This window comes from Piliocolobus tephrosceles, chromosome 2 (genome assembly GCF_002776525.5).
Source record: "Piliocolobus tephrosceles isolate RC106 chromosome 2, ASM277652v3, whole genome shotgun sequence".
NCBI lineage: Eukaryota > Metazoa > Chordata > Mammalia > Primates > Cercopithecidae > Piliocolobus > Piliocolobus tephrosceles.
In genome coordinates, this window is record NC_045435.1 from 172,784,283 (window position 1) to 172,804,308 (window position 20,026).

Genomic DNA, 20,026 nt, shown 5'->3' on the forward strand with positions numbered 1-20,026 from the left:
TAGTATTGGTTTGTTTTTGGTGTGTTTGCTTTTTTTTTTTTTAACTCACTATTTGTGAAATTTAAGAAACAGTAAGGATCCTAAGTCAGGCAAGTAAGCTAGAAAACAGTCAAACTCAAAAATTACCCAGGCATGAAATCCCCTTGAACTAAGGAATACTTCCAACATTAAGTTCTCCATAAGCTTGAACTATAAACGATAACATTTCAAAAATACTTTCTAAAGGAAGATTCGTATTAGGAAACTTGATCATCTAAAATTAGACAAACTTGTCTTCTCTTACTATCCTAAAATAATAGCCTACACCCTTACCCAGTATGATCTAAAAATAACAGATTGTATATCACCCCTAAAGTAACTTGGCTTGGGCCCAAGAACTAATACATACATGACACTCAGAATTGCATCCAAAAAAAAGAAATGGCATTTTCTTTCTTGTGAGTTCTTACAGCACAGTAAGCCTTCATGGCATTATAATCCTAATTAATGTTCATCTTCTTCACTGTGTTCAAGTGTGAAAAATGCAAAGCAGCAACACTCTTCACTGGTAATCAGGCTCCCAAGAGGCTGCAGTTTCAGAAGGTGTGTCTCAAACTCGATTTTAAGTCTTCCACTCTAACAGGGATTATGTGTCTTCCCTCTGAAAGCTGATAACCTGAGGAATTAAAGACACAGGAAAGGAAAACCAATGCAAGGAAAATGCTAGTTTTTATGTTATTTTATTTTTTCACTTAATATGAAGGAGTCAAATGGATATAGGCTAAATAATGCTAGAAGTAGAAGAATACTAGGAATTACAACAGTAAAGAGTGGGTTGAAGGCAAGGAGGAGAGGAAGATGGAGAGAATAACAAAGAAAGAAAAACAGCAACTCAAAGGGGAAAGGCAACAGGGCTGCATCCTGACTTTTGTGGGCTTCTTTCTCCATGAAAAAAAAATTGAAATTTCTATTTTACTACTGCATTGGAATGAAGATGAATACACTTACATTATGTATAAAAATATTTTCTTCAACCTGAAAGTTCATCTTTTTCTTCTGATTTTGAAAGAAATAAAAACATTTTTGTGTGCTCCTAAAAGTGCTGTGGGCCTAAACAACAGGTCCACTGTGTCTAATGGTTAAGTTGTCCCTGGCAGACAGAAAGAGAGGGAGGAAGGAGGAACGTTCTGCTTGGAAGTGAGAGACAAGTTAAAGCAAGCAGAAGAAAAATTAAATAAGCACATATGTTGGTGTATTTCCATCATTAGCTATAATTTATATATTAAATTATTCATAATCATGCCAGGTAACCTTTATTGAATACTATGTGCTAAGCACATTACATTATCTCACTCATTCCACATAATAACCTTCAAACTAAGTGGAAGAAGATGTGCCTTGATGCTTTAGGGCCTCTTGGGTCATAGGCTAGAATTCAGAATTGAATGCAATCACAAATGTAAAGTGCACAGAACTCCATTCTCAACCTACCTTTCCCAGGCAGTCTCTGTAACATCCCTGGCTTTAGCAGTCACCCATTGGCTGGTGACTATCAAATGGATAGCTCCAGCTGTTTTCGTTAGGATATTTTCAATTGTCAATAACAGGATGCTTATCCAAATGATACAGATGGCCAGTAAGCCATCAAGGCTAACCCCAGTATCCTTGGAATCACCCTATTTCACCTGCTTATCACTCCTTACTTGAATTATTGCAATACCATCCTACAAGGCCTCCTTACCTCAAGTACCCTTTGACCCACGTCCCCATTGCTACTAGAATTATGCTTCCAGGTGGCCTAATGAGGGAAGAGAAAAGCATGTCACTATTTTGTGTAACTTCCTGTAGTAGCTCCCCTTTACCTTCTGGATATGGTCCATGTATTTTTTCATTCGGCAAATACTTATTGGGATCTCCATGTCAAGTTTCGGTTTGGTGATATGGATGAAAGATGAACTAAATAGATGGGGTCCCTGCCTTCATGGGCATGTACAGTCTAGGGGACTCCGGAGGGAGTGAATGCGAGAACCTAGGGTGAAATCCTGATCCAGAGAACAGAGCCACTAACCTGTTTTTAAGGAAAATCAGTTTCATGAGCTTGGAGGGGAAGGAGCTGCTAAAGAATCAAATAGTGATGTTCCCAGTGCTCTTCAGTGTCCTCAGAATTCCTTGAACCCTATTAAATGGCTCACCATAGTGTCTTTATAACTGTTAATGTCCCAGCCTTTCCCCTGGAAAAGCTAACTTTTTTCCCTAATGCCTAAAACTTCTGTGCACATTATTTCATTTCATTTTTCTGCTTATGTATACCCTGCCTTGGTCCTCCTCCAGCCCCCACAAGAAAATATCTGGGATTTGGGATTGCTTGACCCATAGTAGAAATTCAAAAATGACTGAACACCTTGACAAGTGAAAAAACTGAGACCCAGAAAAGTTAAACCTGTAACCCAAGGCCAAGCAAATAAATTTCCTCTGAAAGACATATAAAGGTGGAAGGCTTATCATGAAAGGTAAGTTCTGCATCATAGGCAGTGTCTGACAATAGAGTGGATGCTATGGGTCATAGATCATCCTGAAGTCCTCGTGGCCCTGTTCAAGCCGTGATTCTACAAAGCACAGAGCAGGCTGGCAATTTACAACCCCCTACAGAACTTCCTAACTTTAAATAAATTTTACAACAATTTTATCTAAGTTCAAGATTTTAAATATTTTAGAGAATTTTTGGATAGTGCCTACAAATCTTTTAAAGAAGTTTAATAGGTTCTGGACAAATACACATTCCAATGAGAACCCAAAATTATATCTGTCTATATAATGTAATTTAGCCTTTGAGAAAATCAGTGTGCTATAATAAAAGCATAACACATTTCATTCTTTTATTTATTTATTTACTTATTTATTTTTCTCTCACCTTAGACCTAGAAACACATTTTGTCCAGGAAAGCAGTTTCAAGCGAGTGAGTTACGCTGAATGCCCAGAAAGAACAATGCAACTTCTGAAAATCCCGTGGTACCAGCCAAAGTTGTCAATGAATCAAGAATCAACTTCGAGGAATGTTTTGGTATGTAGATGCTTCTAATGAATATGCTGAAATCATGTGAAATAGCCCTCATCAGCATCAACAAATATTTGTTAGGCTTATCGTGTGGATGGATTAATGAGGATATGAAAGCCTTAAATGTCCAAAACTGACATTGCCTCAGGATGCCCTCTTGGGTTCTTAAGCGTAGTTTTTATTTACCTAGAATCCTTAGCTTTTTATTGGACATTGTACCTTCAAACTATAATAAAAGTAACTGTAAAAATATTATTATTCTTATTTTAACTGTGCAACCCAAATTTCTGGAATATACCTGGCATAGAGCAGGACGAAATCATACTTAGAAAAAAAAAAAAACAAACAAAACTTTGAAGACATTTTGGTAGGATTCATCCCTCCTGAAAATTTGTTGGTCTATTCCATGACATCCACTGACCAGTATTGCATACGTTCAATTCTATGGTTTAATCAGTTATTTTTGAACCTTAACACTGAATATTTTCCTACCTCCCTAGAAATGCCAGAGAGGAATCTAGTCTTCTCTAAGCTCAAAAATGCATTAACAATTTTCTTATACCACCTAGTCAAATATCTTTTCTCCCAGACATGTTCTGCTTTGTATAAATGAGCTGAAAATACCTGTCAATTCAACTGTCAATGATAAACAAAGCCTATTTGTCTTAAAATTTTGTCAAGGCAGAATTTTATCTGTAAATTTCATTTCAAATTATGCCTAGCAGATTACCCTATGTTTGCAGAAAAAGCCAGTTTGTTAACAGTAGGACCCAAATACTAAACTTACAAAGATAGTCCAAGAGGAAGCATCCAAGACAAACAGAAACTTCCAAAAGTTGTAACTCACCAAAGGACACACAATTGATTTGTGTTTTACCGAGTTGTCACATCATAGGCTCATAGTAAATTAGTACGACATGGCTCGAAATCTATGGGTAGAGTTTCTCCCATTACTTAACGTGTGCACATGCATATCACATTCAGATCTTTGCCTTCACTAAAAAAAGTAAACAGTGTGATGACATCATTCACAGCCAATCAAAGCATAGCTCCATGGCAAAGGAAGTGCTGGGAGATCCTTCTGCAACTGAGCACGAGAGTGAACATGCAATATGTTTGATAAGCTGTCCTAGTACATGTCCAGGGGTTCTAAGCTCTATTTACAAAATAGCATTAGTTTCTGCTTCAAAAACAGCTGAGGGTGGCCGGTAATATATCACATTTACAAGAGGAGCAATTGCAGTGATAGACACAGGATAGACAACCTTTGTTCGTCGTTCCATCACATGGCTCAATAATAAATATTACTCATCCAGTGTACACATAGGATGTGGTGAGGCAAAACCTTCTCCCAGAGGTCAGAGTACACTCCCTTTTCCAGGCAGATCCCTTAATCAAATTTATTGTCTTTACTTTGGGGAACCACAATTTTCCCATCAAGTAGAAGCCAATCTCGGAACAGCAGATTGGGGTCTATTTATTATAGTCACTTTCAAGTTCCCCTTTTATCCTTCTGTGTCCCAAATAGTTCATGGTCCCTTGATCTTGACCAAACCAGTCTCATATTTTGAAGTTTTGCTTTCTCTCTTATCTAGCCTCCCCTAAGTTCCAAATGATCTCACTTTGTAGTTTCACTGACTAGAGATACCACAAAAATCAGAAGTCACTGATAATGTACTTGGAGGCACAGGACCATTGTATGAGATTCTATTGTTTTGGTTCTTCATGAGAACACAGTCTTCTTTCAACACAGGGTTGTAGATCCATTACTAGGAGTCAGCAGAATTATAAAATAGTATTGTGTAATACACAATATAATCAATTTAACAGAAAGTATTGTATTATTTTAAAAACACAAATATACAGTGGTTTGACTTTTTTCTATAAAAAAGCCTTTTTTTTTTTAGAAATTCAAAGTATACAGAAAACATCACACTCTACACCTTCATATGCAGAAAGGTCATAAAGAAAGAAAACTGGCCGGGCATGCTGGCTCATGCCTATAATCCCTACACTTTGGGAGGCCAAGACGGGCAGATCACCTGAGGTCGGGAGTTGGAGATCAGTCTGACCAACATGGAGAAACCCCATCTCTACTAAAAACACAAAATTAGCCAGGTGTGGTGGCTCATGCCTGTAATCTCAGCTACTTGGGGGGCTGAGGCAGGAGAATCGCTTGAACAGAGGTTGCAGTAAGCCAAGATCCTGCCATTGCACTCCAGCCTAGGCAACAAGAGTGAAACTCCACCAAAAAGAAATAAAGAAAGAAAGAGAGAGAACTGATAGAAAGAAGTGACACTCAAAGGCCTACCTTGGACTTACCAAAAAAAACCCAAACAAACAACATTTGGCACAGAGTACATCCTCTGAACATCTTTACCAACTAGCAATAAACTCATTTTATAAATACTGCCTCATTGAGGACCAAGTCTGAGCCAAGTTCGATACTGTCACTATGAATGATACCTTTCCAAGAAGGACTACAAAGATCAGAGAAAGACCAGTCCTCATCTGGGTAGTCTGGTGTGTGAAGCAAGACTTTTTCTTGATGCCTAACCCATGGCTCTAGTCAAGTACCTCACACTTGTTCTGATCCTCCTAGCTGGAGGAAAATATTTATCATTAGAACTCACTGGGCATGTGTATTATTCTGATGATATGGTTTGACTGTGTCCCCACCCAAATCTCGTGTTGAATTCCCACGTGTTGTAGGAGAGACCCGGTGAGAAGTAATTGAATCATAGGGGCAGGTCTTTCCCGTGCTGTTCTCGTGATAGTGAATAAGTCTCACGAGATCCGACGGTTTTAGAAAGAGGAGTTCCCTGCACAAGCTCTCTCTTGTCTGCTGCCTCCCATGTAAGATGTGACTTGCTTCTCCTTACCTTCTGCCATGATTGTGAGGCCTCCACAACCATGTGGAACTGTAAGTTCATTAATCCCTTTTTCCTATATTAATTACCCAGTTTTAGGTATGCCTTTATCATCAGTGTGAAAATGGACTAATACACTTGATATATTTTAAAATTCCCCCTCTTTCAATAAAAAGCTGTCTCAGGGACAATGGCATGTAATAAAGTCCACACCTGCCACACTACGAAAATTCAGGCTTCTTCTTGACCAGAAGTCACTTAAAAGGCTGAGCAGTTTCAAAGATCATTGAGGGTTCGGCATGGACAATTCCATTTTACCTCTACCTTAGTCCTCAAGCTAACTATCACTGTTTACTAACCTTTACTTGGCTATGTCTCTCCAGTCTCTGGGACATCTTCCTACTTTACTGATATTCCTCTTTGTTCTGGAATGTAGAGACTATCTCAGATCCCCAACCATACATGCTGTTGCAGTCAGGACCAACATGAAGATGCTAAGATTCCCAGGTTCAACTCTCTCCCCTTGTGTTTTCCCCGACTAGGATTGCCATTCTGAGGCCCTTGTAAATTTGCCCCGTGGATTTTATTTCGGTCCTAAAGTTCAGAGTTTAATGGTAGGAAGTTAAGGAAGTGTGGGGCTTTTCTCAAGCCTCAAACCCTATGACCCCCAATAAAAAGATTCCAGATAGCTTTCAATCTTTTCCATTTATATTGTCAATCCAAGAAGAGATTTTATCTGAGCATCATAAAAATAATGCCAAGCAACAAGCCCTTCTGTGTTTTGGTCAGTTCAAATCAGTTAGTGATTTCTGCACTTCCTAATATTTTAAAGGACTGTTGAAAGAGTGTCCTAACATTTTTTTTGACATTGTTAAGAGAGTTTTTTTGGAACAATTCCAGAAAATATTCCAAGTTGAGGCTGGAGGAAAAGAGCCAAAGGCATAATATGGTTTGTATTTAAAGTTTCTCCATATCAGATGAGATTATTGTGTTGAAAGTTCCTTTTTCCTATGTCTATTTTTAAGCTACATTTTGCCTGCTGAAATGTAGCCAGTGGAATTATTGAAGCCCCAAACTTCTTTCTGAAAAGTAGCAGGAAATGCACTTCTTAGAGAGAAATGACATTTCTGAAGTGGAAGAATTGGTGGAAATTAAGTTCCTCAGAAGGAAATTTTTTCTCACAAAGTTGGTGGCCCAGGCTCTGGTGAGCCCCAGGCCTAACCTTTGGCAAATTTGATAAATTGTCAAGCTGAGCTTGGGTGCAACCTCCTGCACGTCCACACTGGCACATACAGCACTAAACACTTTAGGTCTTTGCCTGACCAATGTCAAGAAACCCCCAGAGAGTGCCCTACTGGACTTCTCTCTTCTCAGTGAAAATGTCCTCTTAGGAGGTTATCCTATTGTGAATAGAGAAAATAGGGTCAAATTACAGAATGTTGAATGCCACTGGAGGCAACAATTTTTTAAAAATTTTTGAAAATCATCCAGTAGGGTTATTTCCAGAACTGTTAATTTTTAATATTTTAGCTGAAAATCTCTTTCTCCAAAAAAAAAAAAAAAGTTTCAAAAAGGCCTAAGGTATAAATAAGTGAACCAAGAGCTACACTGGTTTCAACCCCTTTTCTTTCCAGAGGGAGAGCCTGGAAATCCCCAGATATTTAAAAAGCCATTGCTCTAATCCAGTCCCTTCAATTCACAGATGACAAACTTCAGCCCAAAAGTGAATCAACTTGTCCAACATTAGCAAATGAAATATTGACAAAAGTCAAAACTCCTCAAGGGCATGTCTTTACTGTCACTGAACCTGACACAGGCCCTCAAAAGCCCTGTAATAAATGCTAATTACCTGAATTCCACAATTTAGGCTATGGTGTTAATGACTGATACAATCTTTAAACATTACTCCTTTGAGGGGTATTTGGTTTCATTTAAACAGGATTCAGTTCCTTAGATCAAAGAAAGAATATCTAAGAGCAAATATGTAGATGTTGTCAATAGGCTTGTTGGTACACCAGAAAATTGAGGGTAGTGTAACCAAACCTCCAGAAATAGACTATCTGTCATTTGACAATAATACACAATTATATAATTTAATTGTGTGCATGTTGGGTGAGTGGCAGGAGAGGAAGGGGATAAAAACAACATCTGTCATTTTCATAAACGTACCTAAAATAAGAAAACCTAAACCAAATCACATAGACTGGTGCAGTATGCTGAAGTTTGAATGAGAACACATTGAGAGTTGGTCCTACATTCATTCAAGTCGGATCATGTTTGTTGGCTACTTCTGATGTCATCATGCATGTGTGTAATTCACACTGCTCTGTGTCTTACCATGAGCAGAATGTTTTCTGTTTTAAGATGAGTATAAGTTTTATTTTCATTTAAAGTTTGCCTTGATAAAGCAAAAATAGGGCTTTTAGGCCCTATCAAGTTATGCCTTGATAACATGATAATAGGAGATTTTAGACTTTCAAAATGTATTTGTTTCTTCTTCTATTTCTTCTAGCCCATAAGTTGAATACATGATGATTACAGAAATAAGTGGATTATTAAAGTAAATTTGCTTAGATTGGGTAATAGGTTCCATTAAATGGCACCAGGTATTATGCTGTGAATGAAAAAAAAAGAGTAATTCCATTTGTCAGAGATCTAAAAAGCTTGACTCCCTGGAAAAAACAACTACACCACCCATCACCACTATCACCTTCATTCATTGCTCAACCAACCTGACCAGACACTTTCCCACAGTACTCCTCATGATTACATTATTATTATTTTGGGGGTTAGTTGATGATGACAGGGGGAAAAAAAAAGGAACTCACATCAATTATTGTTTCACATTTACTGCAAAGGAAGAAGTTCGATTTTCCAACATGCTGCAAATCTCAATAGCCCAAAGTGGCACTGTAACTGGCATTTTGACAGACACATGAGTCAAAATCACAAATATCTAATTTAAAACGCCATGGAGTTGTTTATTTTTCAGAAAGGCATAAATGTTGGCAACACATGAAACTTAGTAATACCGAATTCATTAGGAATTCACAAGGGTGGTGAAAGTTTTCTATCTTGAAGTTAGGAGTAAAAAAAAAAACCACTTTACATTCTGCATTCTGTCAAAACTATACTTGATGAGAAAATTGAGAGGAGATTCCAAAATATTTCCTTATCCAATTCTACCATCAAATGGCAAATATCTGATTTTGCCATCAATCAAATCATTGCCCTTTTCAGCCATTTTGGTGACTTCATCAAAGGATATTCTGCTCAACTGTTTGCGCATGTGCAATTGTGACTCAAGATGGTACGGAGGAAGAAATCCTGCTTTCTTACCTCTCAGAGACTATCATTAAAGATTACAATGTCTTTAAATTTGCCCATAAGAGCAGAAATGATTAGAATACCCATGGAAGTTTCTCTAATAGTCAGAACTCTTGTGGAAAGTAAAATAACAAAAGTTACCTGTTATTGCCAAGTGTCAACTTCCACATATGGCCTAGGCATCTACAGAAAGATCTCAGTCTTGTTTTCAGAATACCAGATTGTCTGCCTTGCATTGTGAAGATCTGCATGCTTATCACATAGTTCTAGCTTTTGTTGAGCTTTAGGTTTGTTGAGAAACATGGTGGGTTACATTCAAGATTTGAGAGATACAGCTGCTCTGTTTTGGAATACGGAGAAAGGACTAGGAATCATTCTTCAAAATATTTAATAACTAATATGGCACAGGCACAGACAAGTCAAGACTGACACTGGCACAAATAATAGGTATCACTGAGTTGGAGCATACTTACTGAGTACAATTAATTCACCCTTCAAAAATAACAATGAGATCGCAACATAGGTATCAACATAGAAAGATGTCCAAGTTATAGCCAAGTGAGGAAACAAATTTGCATAACACGAGGTATAACATGGTCCAATTCATAAATGTTTAGAGGAATCTGATGAGATTTACAGATTACTCCCACAGGATTCTGGCAAATATGTGCAGAATATCGAGCAAAGAGGTCTCCTGAGAGTCTTATTCCTGAGTTCTAGTCTTAAATCTACCACATTGCTTAACCCTTATATGCCTCGGGTTCTACGAAATCAAGGGGTTAAACTAGAAAATACTTATACTATTCCAGTTCTCATTTGCTATGAGTGTAAGAGGAATTCTTTCTTAGTTTCCTTTTGTGAAAGAAAGGTTTAGAAAACCTACTTCAAAGATTATTGTAAGGCTTAAAAAGAGCAGGTTTGTGAACATGCATTATAAATTGTGACTATAGTATAATAACAATAATAATCCGTAGCTTGAAAAAGCTATGTACTACATAAATTGTAGCCTGTACTACAATTTATTAGTTGTTCATACTAGTTCTTCTTAACTTCAGCTCACTTGGGGATATTACATACACAAATTCTTCGTCAAAAAGCCCAGAGCCTTATGTTTAAGGTTACTTTAGAGGCTAAACCATATGAAATATCCGCCTCAAGGGTAAAAAAAAAAATCTGTTGCAGCAAAGTTGACTTAATTAAACTTCTGAAAAGTGAATCCTATTTTCCCACTGATGTCCTTGATGAAATCAGAATCACGTCTCCTAGAAAATATTTTAGTGGATTAGGTTGCAAACTCATTTTCCTATTTAAAGAATTATAGAAGTTAGCTAAATATCTTTGAAGGGTCTCTGTCAACTAAAATAGTCTATGGTTCTGATTCTGCTTTAGGATTCAGTCCAGGAGTTGCCCTTTCTCAAACTGGGATGCCAGAGGGTGCGTCCCGCTCAGATTTTCATGGGGTCTTAGGAATGTGTCTCCCCTCTTGATGTCAATCTGGTAAAGTGGAGTTTACTCTAAATTTGTTTCTTTTTTAACTATATGGACACCAAGGACAGAAATAGAATTTGGACTGATGTCACTGAAGGAACCATTCAATGTAAAAACAACCAGAGCTATCTAATAAAGAAGTAGCCAGTAATCAAAGGAACTGAGTTACTGTGGCAAGAGAAAAGAAATAGGGGGAGCTCCCCGCTTACTGGGGATGAGCATCCATTTTAGGATATTTTTGCTCATCTTTTATCCCTTCTAACTAATTGTAGAAGCCCTGAGGACAGCTTTTTAAATTTTATTGCTTTCTGCATCTCTGGACATATTGTGCATGTTTAACAAATATATTTTTAATGATTGAAGGAATAACACAGAGGGGAATCCTGCATTTATTGAGCAGGGCATTGGAACACAAAACTTTAAGACACTTTGTGAAATTCTTGGAAGCATTCATTATCCTGTGGAAAGCTAAATTCAATGGTAAGTGTGCAATGTGTTAGTTAGTATTTTGCAATTTTTAAGAACTCTTTTCTATCTCCAGATTGTTGTCAGTTCCTTCTTGCAATTCTCTATTTAGAAGATTTTGTGTCTTATCTAAGGCCCCAACTTTATACTAAGAGCCCCCAGAACTGAGAAGTCACTATTCTTCTCATTGCAAAATGTCTAATATTTAAAAGAGTTTTGCTGCCAAATCGTCTTTTGCCAGCATAAGCCACATACTAATTGGAAGAATAGCTGATTCTGAAAAATTTGAAGTTTTACATTATGACAAACAAAACACCAATTTGATAACTTCTGGATTTAGCAGACTTGTTTGTTTCAAATAAAATATACTTGAATTTCATATTATTCTCGAGTACAACGAGCACTCTGATTTGTTTATGTTTGTGATTCTGACTCATACTCTGAGTCTCAATTCTTTCCTAGGTGGTAAAATCAATTTAATGGATTAGAACCCAGAATTTAAAAAAAAAAAAATACAGTGAAATGGAAAAATATCAGACTGCATCATGCCTAGTAAGGAAAAGTATTTTTTGTTCGATGTTTTTGTTTGTTTATGTTTATGTTTTTGTTTATTTGTTTTTTGGAGATGGAGTTCTGTTCTTGTTGCCCAGGCTGGAGTGCAATGGCACGATCTCAGCTCACTGCAACCTCTGCCTCCTGGGTTCAAGGGATTCTCCTGCTTCAGCCTCCCAAGTAGCTGGGATTACAGGCATGTGCCACCTCGCCTGGCTAATTTTTGTATTTTTAGTAGAGATGGGGCTTCTCCATGTTGGTCAGGCTGGTTTTGAACTCCCGACAGGTGATCCGCCCGCCTCGGCCTCCCAAAGTGCTGAGATTACAGGTATCAGCCACCACACCCAGCCGGGAAAGTATTTTTTAAATGAAACTTCCATTTCAGTAATTTAGATTTACATGTATGCATATGTGTGTTGTGATATAAAATGTATTTCTTACAGTGGATCATGTGCAAAGAAAAGTTCTGAGGCCCTTTAAAATAGTATCTACAGTATGTCAATAGTATTATGTATAAATAATATCCACAGTATATCACTATCCAATGTTTTCAGGAAATCATTTTGATAGATAATCCGGCTCATAATGTGAAATTACTCAGTTCAAAATTTCTCATTAGCACTAAGGGGAAAGATGACCCAGTTGTCAAGTTTCATGCACTTAGGTTAACTGGAATTAAAATAAAAAGAAGGGGATGCTCTTTATTTTACATCGTCCACAGAGAAACTGAAGGTCAAGTGCTTTGCAACTCAAGGGTCCAGACGTATATGCCCCTGCTTCCTTCCCCAGGGTCAGTGCACAGGCATTGTTCCTTTCTTGGAGTTATCTTTGTTGTCTTCCTTCCACCTTTATAGCCCACTATTATTACTGTCTCCTCTACTCTTTTTTTTTTTTTTTTTAAACACTTGGCAAATATGTGAGGCAAAGTTTATAGGAGTTAAATATTTCTAAGAATATTGCTCTTAAAAGGTTTGTTAGAAAGGAGTCCTTTCTTCTGCCCTCCTTACTTTCCTCCCCTCCCCCCTCTTTTTTCCACTCTCCCAAGACCACGAGATAAGTGTTTAAAGCCACTTTTGTTCTACAACGTGGTCTCTGTCTCCTTCAGAATGGGAAAGGTTCTATGTATGGTGGCAATGGTTGGAATAAGTCAAAATGAAAAAGGTTAAGAGAAAGTAAACACTTTTAAATTACCTTTTTCAATTTTCTTTTAGTAGCTTTAAATAGCTATAAATAATATACACTTCATACACAGAGGAAAGTTAATTCTTATAAATATTCTTTCAGGAGAAATAAAATGTTAGATGTATTTCACTTGGTAAATATATTCTCCATTTACTGATTCTTTTCTAAAAGACTCCCCCTGCCCCCAATTTCTGTCTTATCAGTATAGTGCATAGAGAATATTTGACTTGAAGCTGAATCTATTTTCTCAATTTTTGAGTGACTATTCTCTAAAGAGAGTGTTATTAAAAGCAGACTTCCCCCAAATTGACTTTAACAGCAATTATTTTCTTTGAATATGAGAAGGATATTTTGATTCCCCAAATGCACGTTAACTGAATTTTTGAGCTGGAACCTTTATGGCTGAGTTTTCTCTGTTTTTTTCTGTAATAGAAACATTACATTACATTGTCTCCCTGAGAACCCTAAAGCTGGAGGTTCCATGGTATGTGTCTTGCATAAAACAAAACAGCAGATGATAGCAAATTCATTTTTCTACTCTGCCATAGCTCCTATGGCTCACTAACTTTTGAACTATGGCTGTGCTGAGTGAATTTTTTTGTCAGGCCCTGTAAAACTGCTTTTCAGAGAGAGCAAAAGCAAAAAAAAAAAAAAAAAAAAAAAAGTTTTCTCAAAGGGACCTGTGATAGTGGACAAGTCACATTGTTTTTCTGGGCATCAGTAACTTCTATTGCATAAATAAGAACTTTCAGATAGAATAATCTCCAGGGTTTGTTTTTTGTTTTTTTAAGTCTTTCTAGCAATAAAAAAGTATTGACTCTTTTAACCAATATTTAATCATTTTAAGTCAAACAAAACAAATTTTTACATCATTGTAGTGTTACAAATGTATTTGGTTTCTTTTATACTTCCTAGAGAGAACTTCTTAAATATATATTGGATTTCAGTGTTCTATATATAAATTTGAGCATTTCTTAACGAGGAAAAAAAGATTAAAACTCATATTGGCTCAATTATACTGGAGCAGGGTGAGAATATCTCACAAGGCAAGAGCAAAGACAGCCCCGAATATCTCCTCCCCTTTGTTGAAATATTACCAGCAAAACCCAAGTGATCAAAAAAGACTCACAAATTATATGGCAGTCCATGCCCACAAAACAATACAATTCCGTCAAGGTACACTAGGTCAGTTGCTAAGAACCTCGTGTTTCTTCTAGTAGTTACATAAACAGATGTGTTTGCTTTTTTTTCAAAGACTGAGGAAAAGGGAAAATTGCCAACACAAGTACCAAAATAATCAATTAAAAGCCAGCCCAGTCAGCAATAACTGGTTTCAGTTGTCCGGAGTGTGCCCTGAGGCAACAGCACCTTGCAACTCCTTTCTCAGGGAAGGAATGCTGCCATTATCTCTTTCTCAATGGAAAACCACCTCCCCTGTCACATCCTTGTAAATTGTTGAACCTAAAGGGCTTTTTTCTCCACCCAGAAAAGAAGGTAATGGAAACTAAAGTAGGCTGTTCAACCATAAGTCTTGGGAAGCTTCCAAAAGGCTTCATTCCTGTCCAGAAGCTTCTAAAGAGGAGGCCTAGGATTAGGGAGATAAGCAATACTATCAAATTTTTGGAGCCTGGAAAGGCTTTCCCCAACCTCATTTGTCTTTTAAGTAAGGGACCCAGAATGAGAAATAAGTATTTGGGAAAGACACAGGAACTACATTTCAATCTTATAAATCCTTTTTTTAACTTTACGTATTGAAAAGTTATATACATATATATATAAAACTTCATATATATATATATGTGTAGAGAGGATAATATAACGCACCCCCGTGTATGAATCACTCAGCTTCAACAATGATGAACTTATAGCCCATCTTGTTCATTATTTTGAAGCTAATCCCAGACATCACATTATTTTAAAGATTTTTTTTTTTTCTTTCTTTCCTTTTTTTTTTGTGACAGGGTCTTGTTCTGTCACTCAGGCTGCAGTGCAGTGAAGAGATCACAGCTCACTGCAGCCTTGTCCTCCAGGCTCAGGTGATCCTCCTACCTTAGCCTCCTGCATAGCTGGGACTATAAGCATGTGCCACCATACCCAGCTAATTAAAAAAAAAAATTTTTTTTTTTTGTAGAGAGAGGATCTTGCTATATTGCCCAGGCTGGTCTCAAACTCCTGGGCTCAAGTAATCCTCCTGGCTTGGCCTCAAAGAGCTGGGATTACAGGCATGAACCATCATGCCTGGCCTAGAGATAATTTTGTTAACATAAAATTGTCTTCCACTTTTCAGAGGTCAAGAAATCCAAATGAAGGAAGAACAATGAAAACTTCAGCTAAAATCATTACAGTGGTTAAGATAAGTTATATAAACTTCTTATACTCTAAGCGGACTTTTCATTTTAGCCTCAAAATTGATACTTGTCAATCATGAGTCAACAAACATTTATTGAATGTCCCTTAGGTGCCAGGCTCTGTCACCACAAAGCCTAAAAATAGATCAATGGGGGATCTAGTTTTTAAGTCTTTCTAGCAATAAAAAACTTTTGATTCTGTTAACTAATATTTAATCATTTTAGATCAAAACCAATTTTCACATTGATAGGGACAGGAGACAGGAAAATTCTGGGCAGAAGAGGGCAGGTCCCCAGTCGGGGCCTCACCTTCAAGCCTGGAACTGTGGCCCAAAGTGAGAACATACATCCCTGTTTTCCCACTTGAATGTTGCCTTTTCCAAAACCACCCATGACCCCCTGCCCCACATCGTGTGCCCATAAAAACCCCAAGCTCAGCCAGCAGAGAGAGGAGAAGAGGAGATGCAGCTGGATGTCAGAAACTACAGTTGGAGAGAAGCAGCTTGACTTCAGAGGGACAGCTTGATGTCACAGCTTTGGAAAGGAGTTTGGCCATCCCCAGCCAGACTCCAGAGGAAGCTTACCTTCCCCCAGTCTGTCCCCTTTGCAGCTCCCCTTTCTGCTGAGAGCCACCTTCATCAGCAATAAAATCCCCAATACTGACCATCCTTCAAATTCATTTATGCAACATCCTTCCTGGATGCCAGATAAGAACCCAGGTGTGGGTACAAAAGGCAGTCACACTGACTGTCTGCTGAGCTGTTAACACTTAAGCTGTCCATGGATGGCAAAGCTAAAAGACCACTGACTGTAACACTCCTTCTGGGGCTTCAGGGGTCATGGACACCCCCAAAACACTGCCACTGGACTGGTACAAAGTTTGTTCCTGTTGGCACCCCAAAACACTCTCCCCAGCTCATGCACCTCCTCACCTGCATGCTCCCTTCAGCAAGGGGTTAAGTGCTGTGGGTTCGAGTGAGTAGAACTTGCCCCTGCTGGTGCTGAAGCAGCCAGCTAGTTCCAGTTCTTGCCCACAGAGGGGTCAGGGAAATTTCCTGCTTCAACATCATTGTAGTGCTACAAATGTACTAGGTTTATTAATAGTGCCCCACAAATTAAAAATAAAGTTATGCCTGTTTTCCTATTTTTTTCTAAAGTCCAATGGCCGTGCTATATGAATACACAGTTATTTTTCTAGAAGCAGGCGTAAAAAATGGGAATGCATATGCATTCCTAGCAAAACAAATTTTTGTTGTCACAAAGTAAACAATCTTATGTTATTTGTTAGAGCTCAGAAACAACATGAAAACCTTATCAAACATTTAAAAAAGAACTAACACCAATTCTACTGAAACTACTCTGAATAATAGAAGAGGGAATACTTCCAAATTCATTCTATGAAGCCAGTATTACCATAATACCAAACCAGACAAAGACACACCAAAAAAAGAAAAGAAAAACATAGGCCAAATCCCTGATGATCATTGATGCAAAAATCCTCAAGAAAATACTAGCAAACTGAATTCAACAATACATTAAAAAGATCATTCATCATGACTGAATTGAATTTATCCCAGGGATGGAAGGACGGTTCAACATACACAAATTAATGAATGTGATACATCATATCAACAGACTGAAAGACAAAAATTACATGATCATTTCAATTGATACTGAAAAAGCATTTGATAAAATTTAACATCTCTTCATTATTAATAAAACCTTCAAAAAACTGGTATAAAGGAACATACTTCAACACAATAAAAGCTAAATATGACAGACCCACAGCTAGTATCATATTGAATGAAGCAAAAATGAAAACTTTTCCTCTAGGATCTGTAACATGACAAGGATGACTACTTTCACCACTGTTATTCAGCATAGTACTGGAAGTACTAACTAGAGAAATCAAACAAGAGAAAGATATAAAGGGCATCCAAATTGGAAAGGAAGAAGTCAAATTATTCTTGTTTGTAGATGATATAATCTTATATTTGGAAAAATCTAAAGACTCCACACAAAAAAACTATTCAAACTGATAAATTCGGTGAAGTTTCAGGATTAAAAAATCAACATACAAAAATTAGTAGCATTTCTATAGCCAACAGCAAACAATCTGAAAAAAAATTAAGAAAATAATCCCATTTACAGTAACTACCAAAAAAAAAAAAAAAAAACCCTAAGAATTAGCCTCACCAAAGAAGTGAAAGAGCTCTACAATGAAAACTATGAAACACTGATAAAAGAAGTTGAAGAAAATACACAAAAAATGAAAAGATATTTCATGTTCACAGATTGCAAGAATCAATATTATTAAAATGTCCATACATCCAAAGCATTCTTCAGATTCAGTGCAACTCCTATCAAAATACCAATGACATTCTTCAAAGAAATAGAAAAAATAATCCTAAAATTTATATGGAACCACAAAAGACCCAGAATAGCCAAAGCTATCCTGAGCAAAATAAACAAAACTGGAGCAATCACAGTACCTGACCTCAAATAATACTAAAGAACTGTGGAAACCAAAACAGCATGGTACTGACTGGCATAAAAACAGACACATTGACCAATGGATCAGAATAGAGAATCCAGAAACAAATCTATACACCTCAGTGAACTCATTTTTGACAAAGGTGCCAAGAACATACACTGGGGAAAGGACAGTCTCTCCAAAAAACAGTGCTGGGAAAACTGAATATCCTGATGCAGAAGAATAAAACTAGACCCCTATCTCTCACAATATGCAAAAATCAAATAAAAATGTATTACAGAGTTACATATAAGACCTAAAACTATGAAACTACCAAAAAAAAAAAAAAAAAAAGAACATTGGAGAAACTCTCCTGGACATTGGACTGGACAACGATTTCTTGAATAATGCCCCATGAGCATAGGCAACCAAAGCAAAAATGGGTAAATGGAATCACATGAAGCTAAAAAGCTTCTGCACAGCAAAGGAAACAATCAACAAAGTGAAGAGACAGCCCATAGCATGGGAGAAAATATTTGCAAGTTACCCTTCTGACAAAGGATTAATACCCAGAATATATAGGGAACTCAAACAACTCTATAGGGAAAAACTCCAATAATCCTCCTATTCTAAAATGGGCAAAAGATCCGAATAGACATTTCTCAAAAGAAGACATACAAATGACAAACAGGCATATGAAAAGGTGCTCAACATCACTGATTAACAGAGAGATGCAAATCGAAACTACAATGAGATATCATCTCACGTAAGTTAAAATGTCTTATATCCAAAGACAGGCAATAACAAATGTTGGCAAGGTTGTGGACAAAAGGCAACCATTGTACACTGCTGGTGGGAATGTAAATTAGTACAACCACCACGGAGAACAGTTTGGAGGTTCCTCAGAAAACCGAAAATAGAGCTACCATATGATCTAGCAATCCCACTGCTAGGTATATACCCAAAAGAAAAGAAATCAGTATATCAAAGAGATATCTGCACTTCTATGTTTGTTGCAGCACTGTTTACAATACCTAAAATTTGAAAGCAACCTAAGCAGCCATCAACAGATGAATGGAGAAAGAAAATGTACATGTACACAATGGAGTACTATTCAGTCATTAAAAGAATAATATCCTGTCATTTGCAACAACATGGATGGAACTGGAGGTCATTATGTTAAGTGAAATAAGCCAGGCACAGAAAGACAAATTTTGCATGTTCTTACTTATCTGTGGGATTTAAAAATAAAAACAATTGAACTCATGGAGATAGTAGAACGATGGTTACCAGAGACTGAAAAGGATAGTTTGGCAGTAGGGGTGAGGGGTAAGTGGGAATGGTTAATGGGTACAAAAATATAATTAGATAGAATGAATAAAATTTAGTATTTGATAGCATGACAGAGTGACTACAATCAACAATAATTTATTGTACATTTAAAAATAACTAAAAGACTATACTTGGATTGTTTGAAACACAAAGAAGGATAAATGCTTGAGATGATGGATACCCTATTTACCCTGATGTGATTATTATGCATTGTATGCCTATATCAAAATATTTCATGTACCCTATAAATATATAGATGTATGATGTACTCACAAAAATTTAAAACAAAACAAACAAATAAATGAAAACATGAATTCAGTTTATTAGAATCCCCAAACACAAATAAAAGATCTGAGATAACTCTTTTTGCCATCCTTAGACATTTGGTAAGGTTTTCTGGTAGATTTTCTACATAGAAAAAAAAAATACCCTTTGAAGGAAAAGAAGAGCCTTTATGACTTTAACAGGACAACCCTTTCCCAGAGTCTCTCAGAGGCTAACATAATCCTTTACATACAGATTAACCTGTGCCTACATTCCTGAAAAGACTGCAGTAGAGGCAAATACAGGCCTCATTATGGGGTCATTTTACATTTCAAACTACAGTTTTCTTTTTCTTTTTTTGAGATGGAGTTTTGCTTTTGTTGCCCAGACTGGAGTGCAATGGCGTTATCTCGGCTCACGTCAACCTCCTCCTCCCAGGTTCAAGCAATTCTCCTGCCTCAACCTCCCAAGTAGTTGGGATTACAGCATGTGCCACCACATCCAGCTAATATTGTATTTTTTAGTAGAGATGGGATTTCTCCATGTTGGTCAGGCTTGTCTCGAACTCTTGACCTCAGTTGATCCGCCCACCTCAGCCTCCCAAAGCGCTGGGATTACAGGCATGAGCCACCATGCCTGGCCTGCAGTTTTCTTTATAATCAAAAAGTCCATCTTTACAAACTAGCAGTA

At 37.2% G+C, this 20,026-nt stretch overlaps 1 long non-coding RNA gene across 1 annotated transcript in view; it reads right to left on the reverse strand.

Moving 5' to 3' along the window:
• Positions 1 to 410: 410 nt before the first annotated feature.
• Positions 411 to 20,026, reverse strand: part of LOC111544743 — a 32,227-nt gene continuing 12,611 nt past the window's right edge. Inside the window, exons 2-3 of the long non-coding RNA XR_002732271.2 lie at positions 1,721 to 1,777; positions 411 to 655 (exon numbers count right to left, since the gene is read on the reverse strand). This is a non-coding gene — a long non-coding RNA (uncharacterized LOC111544743). The remainder of the gene's footprint in view (positions 656 to 1,720; positions 1,778 to 20,026) is intronic.